Source organism: Lineus longissimus, chromosome 6 (assembly GCF_910592395.1).
Source record: "Lineus longissimus chromosome 6, tnLinLong1.2, whole genome shotgun sequence".
Lineage (NCBI taxonomy): Eukaryota > Metazoa > Nemertea > Pilidiophora > Heteronemertea > Lineidae > Lineus > Lineus longissimus.
This window is the reverse complement of record NC_088313.1, coordinates 5,945,424-5,951,423: the sequence shown is the minus strand read 5'-3', so window position 1 is coordinate 5,951,423 and position 6,000 is coordinate 5,945,424. Positions and strand designations below refer to the sequence as shown.

Here is a 6,000-nt window from a genome sequence, read left to right as displayed (position 1 = left end):
ACACTCAGCGCCCCATTTCTGGAAAGGTGTATAAGCTGACTTTTTGCCATGTCCATTTTATCTTATTCGATTTATCACAACTTCAAACATATCAAACAACTTTATACATATTACGTGCATGTACTATCAACACCTCCAATAGATTAATCATCAAGCAATTTGCCCATTTACGCTGCACACATACCCACCCCAACCATGTACCAACACACAGTCTCAATACACAGTGTACACTCCCAGTAAACAAAATCATTTTTTTAAAACACATTGCTCACCATATCAAAGTCAACTTGAACATTTCTATCAAATCAAACTGTGCTTGTTATCGGAAAACTAGCCCCCTGGTCAGGTGATAAGTTTCCGTCATATATTATATCACAATTATACGGAAAAGGCTTTTCACAGCCAGAAATTTATTTTAACTTCTTCCATCATCTTATGTAACCGGTAAATAAACTTTCTCCACACCAATGTGGGCTTCCTGCTGATGAGGCAGATTCATGCATGCAAGATACCTCATGGCCTGTAAAAGCTGTCAACAAGCATTTTGCTTCAAAGGCTCTAGTCGCGACCTCTACTTCATATCGGACACCTGAATTGACTGGCACCTGCACCAACTTGATAGAATATTGACCAATATGTGCATTGAATAACTTAGAATATTTCAGCTGGCCCTGGCTATTGGAGTAGATTTTCTATGGAGGATTTCAAGTAATACTGTATATTGTATGGGCGCTGATAAAAGTGGAAAAGAGACCCGGGAAGATTGTGTGTTTTTGTCTATGTGGTGTTTTTATTTTATTTTATCGTCTACAACGGTTTTGACAGTGTTGTACCTATGTTTTAACAATGTTAACTTTCTTATGATTTTTTAATAGTAGCCTTATTTGTTTTTTGGTTTTTAGTGATTATGGTTATGATTATGCAAAAAGTGTTTATCAATAAAGACAATTTAAATCGTTGCCATGCCTCATTTGAATGGGAAAGGTTAGGCACGCAATTTATCGAGCCGAACATTCAGATTTGCACCCATTAGTAACGAACTTTCTAATTGGTCTAGACTGTCCAATTGCTCCGACGTGTTGACATAAAGCACAATTTTTCTGGCAATTGCATCAGACGCTTACCACACTGCCATTGTACGCCCTTCATTGATCAACCAGAGCATAGGCCTTCTACTACTACGAACTCTTGCTATACATCCAAAGGATTATCGTCATACGTTCACAGTTCTTCTCAGAATAGTGCATCTGGATCTACAACGACGACTTCATCTACCTCAACTCTTCCGCGACAACTTCCTCAACTCTTCCTCTACTCTTCCGCAACTCTTCCACAACTCTTCCACAGCTCTTCCTCAACTCAACATGGCCAGCTTCAACAAGATCCAGCCCAAGCCAACCTGCCTAGCCTTCATGCATCTGGAATCGCCGCTCAACGCCATCGCATTTGATCACGAGATCAACCACCACCTGGGGAAGGACAACGGAATCAACACGGTGACGCAGCTAAACAGTAAGCTTTACCGTATCCTCTTTCACTCAGAACAGCACACCAACTCCGCATTAAAGCACTACAAGGGTCAAATACAAGGGTCCCGCTTAGAACCACCTCGCCGGAAATCCAGAGATACCGAAAATCAAAACACAGTCATCCTCAAAAATGTAGCCCCAGATATAGATCCCCAATACCTCTTTGACCACATAAAAACTCACTGCAAACACAACATAACAAAAATAGAACGCATCCACAACAGAAAAACTAACATTCCCACATACCTATGCAAGGTATACACAGGTAATCAGTCAACGGCCGACTCCATGTTAACCGCCGGACACATCAAAGTTAACCACCTAGTCTTCCCGACGGAAAAGCCACATCGATTCAGCCTCCCCACGAGATGTTTTCACTGCCAAGGGTTTGACCACTGGGCTAGCTCCTGCCAGAACCAGCGTAGATGTCCCGACTGCTCCGAGGACCACCCAAAAGACACTGAATGCCCAATCAAAGCTAAACTCTGCGCAAACTGCGGCCAACCTCACGCAGCCTACAGCAAGGAATGCCCAGCCTGGATCACCAAGGTTAAGGAAAATCAAGCCACGCAGCGTATCAGGGTACAGGTAACAAAACAACAAAGCATTAGCCAACACACAGACAAAAACATCGTGCTCACACTTAACAACAAAGTCAGCAGCCTACAAAAAGAGGTCAGCACCCTCAAACAACAAACACACACTCAAATTGAATCTCTCCAGGCCAGCCACGAAAAACTTACCATACGAGTCGAAGGTGAATCCGTCAACGCCGCCACCATGTGCGACATTGCCAAGGTCAAGGACGGCAGCGAAGATCTTCGTCTCGAACCAAAAGAAGAAATTAAAACAGAACTCTCAACGTTCGAAGCTAAACTGCATAAAACAGTGGAATCAGCATTCGCCAAGCACGTCCTCCCAGCACTATCTCAAATCAGAGAACTAAAGGAATTCCAGAACAACACAACATCCGCCCTAGGAGCCATCATGGAGCACATGGGGATTGGTAAACGCAAAGAAACATCCACAGAAACTCCCAAAGCAGCAACATCATCAAGAAACCCCACACCCAACCCGGCCAAGCGACCCGCACAGAGATCCCCAGATATAACATCATCAAGGAGCAAACAAGCAAAACTAAATGTCTCAAGCAAAGCCACTGCTAACTTCACCAAGGCCCCATCCAAGTAAACTACATCAACTCATATCACAACACCCACACCAAACAGCAGCTAATACATCATGAAGGACTCGATTAGTCTTCTCCACCTCAACTGCCAGGGATTCTCAACAGCGTAACCAGATGTGGACCTACTCATCCAGGAACACGAACCAGATATCGTCAGCCTCCAGGATACACGGCGACAAGGTCCATCCCAACCACAGTACCAGGGATACACCGCCCACCACGTACCAAGAAACTACAACGGCGAAGCTGGGACAACACTCCTCGTCAAATCAAATATTCCAGCCAGACGTCTCACCGGTACAGACATACCATCAAACTACCCTCCAAACTGCATCACTGTAGATCTCCTCACGCGCGCCGTCAATTCAAGCCCTCATCAATCAAGCTAAAGACAGACTTCCATTCAAACTCCGCGATCCACTGCGCCATACACCAATTGGAAAAGCACTACTCATGGATTAAAAAATAGCACTCATTTCAGGGAAACTAGTTGATTGGATTGTTGCCAGTCGCCAGGTTAATCCCTTCATCACACCAATGCAATCATCATTCACACACAGCCTATTACATCTCTCAGTGGGGACGAGGAGAGCATTCGTTTGCCGGTTACTGGTCACCACTGTATACATTACACAATCCGTTACATAAACACAGCCAAACACTACAATAACAAACCACAAAGTAAATACAACACATCAATGCAATCATCATTGACACAGCCTATTACATCTCTCAGTGGTGACGATGAGTGCATCCGTTTGCCGGTTACTGGTCACCACTGTATACATTACACAATCCGTCACATAAACACAGCCAAACACTACCATAACAAACCACGAAGTAAATACAACACACCAATGCAATCATCATTCACACAGCCCATTACATCTCTCAGTGGTGACGAGGAGTGCTTCCGTTTGCCGGTTACTGGTCACCACTGTACACATTACACAACCCGTTACAAAAAAAAAAAACAAATAGATAAAAAAAAAAAAATAAATAAATAATAATAATAATAATAATTAAAAAAAAAAAAAAAAAAAAAAAAAACAGCCAAACACTACCATAACAAACCACAAAGTAAATAAAACATATTACACAATGGGGAAAGACTTCAATGCAAATACGCACATTTACAAATTGCTTATACATACATTGACACACCGAGCCCTTTGCTTCCTTGCCACTGTGGGGCTGAACATGGCTTTATGCTAGCCGCCCTTCAAAATATCCTCCCCCCCCCCCAGTTGCTCATTCTGCTAGTTTTCATCGAACCAACGAGAATACAACATGTCTGGACGTGGTAAAGGAGGAAAGGGACTTGGGAAGGGAGGCGCCAAACGTCACAGGAAGGTACTTCGTGACAACATTCAGGGTATCACCAAACCAGCTATCCGTCGTCTTGCTCGCCGAGGTGGTGTCAAGCGTATCTCCGGCCTGATCTACGAGGAAACCCGAGGAGTTCTCAAAGTATTCCTCGAGAATGTCATCCGAGATGCGGTTACCTACACCGAGCATGCCAAGTGGAAGACCGTCACAGCCATGGATGTCGTCTATGCTTTGAAACGCCAGGGACGTACCCTCTACGGATTCGGTGGTTAAGCGTCTTGCTTCTTGTGGACCTCTGGTCCCAAACCCACGGCCCTTATTAGGGCCACAAAATATTTAAAAAGAGATCACTCGTACATAATGTATCGCTTGTTGTGTTATGATGTGTCGAGCATAATATGACCGAACACTAGCGCAGTTTTTAGTAACGTTCGTAGGCGGGCCGCAATAGTCATTGGGTTGAATAATGATATTAATGATAATAAATTGTAAAGTAAGACAGATGCGTATTTGCATGCAGACCTCTTGTGAATAGACTTAATATATATATGTATCTATCCACACACGTGTCGATGAAATTGAAATATTAGAATATCCGACCTCCCCAACAAACTCCCGACGGTATAGAAAAAAGCACGAAGTAGGAGAACATGCATCAAAAAGATTTCAACATCAGGCCTAGGCCTACCCATCGCCGTCAATACTCTCTCGCCATAAAACCGTCAGCTAAAAGGCCCATACGTAGATAGCCGCATTCTGCCACATTTCTGGATACCACAGAAACAAATGCATTGCCTACTTTCTGGATAACACAGAAACAAATGCATTGACACATTTCTGGATACCACAGAAATAAATGCATTGCCACATTTCGGGACACCACATAAACAAAGGCATTGCCACATTGCTGGGTAACGCAGATACAAATGCATTGTCACGTTTCTGGATAACACAGAAACAAATGCATTGACACGTTTCTGGATAACACAGAAACAAGTGCATTGCCACATTTGTGGATAACACAGAAACAAATGCAGTGCCTACTTTCTGGATAACACCGAAACAAATGCATTGCCACATTTCTTGATAACACAGAAACAAGTGCATTGCCGCATTCGTTGATAACACAGAAACAAATGCATTGCCAAATTTCTGGATAACACAGGAACAATGCCACATTTCTGGATAACACAGAGAAAAATGCAATGAACACACTTGTTCATTTGTTGAACGCGACCGGTTCCATGATATTAACAAGATGTCGTCAAATAATGTGTGTTCATTTCTCCTCATCTTCCCGGCCACATCTCATACAAATACACACAAAAGGACAACATTTTCAAAATACATGCAAAATGTTCAGCCAGCATACGGCCATATATCTCACCATGAATTCTGTACACGATGTTATGACCTGTATGCAAATGAGATGAATTTTGCGAAATTGACTAATCAGCGCGCGTACATTCACGAAAGCGCGAGTAGAGCAGCCAATGAGGCGCGTCGAATTCGACAACGTCCTGGTATAAAGAGTATGCAGGGTGGAAATCGCCAGCAGACGTTCTGACAGCCATCAAAAGCACGCGAAATACAGCACCGGGCGAAGATGGTCTCTACTACTCGCACATCAAAAATCTGCCGCTAGATGCACTACGCTTCCTCGCTCAAATATATCAAACATGCATACAAACACAATATTTCCCAACACTGTGGAAACAAGGCACAACCATCCTCCTACCAAAACCAAACAAAGACCACTCAAACCCTAAGAACTATCGTCCAATCACACTCCTCCCGGCATTAGGCAAAACACTAGAACGCATAATAAACATCAGGCTCCGACAACACCTGGAGGACAATGGTAAACTAAATGAATATCAATCGGGATACCGCAACGGCCGCAGCACAGCAGATCCAATCACGAGATTCCTACAACATGCTAGTCATCATGTC

At 43.4% G+C, this 6,000-nt stretch overlaps 1 pseudogene; it reads left to right on the top strand.

Annotated features, from left to right (window-relative positions):
- Nucleotides 1–4,008: 4,008 nt before the first annotated feature.
- LOC135489703 (uncharacterized) overlaps nucleotides 4,009–6,000 on the top strand; it is a 106,788-nt pseudogene continuing 104,796 nt past the window's right edge.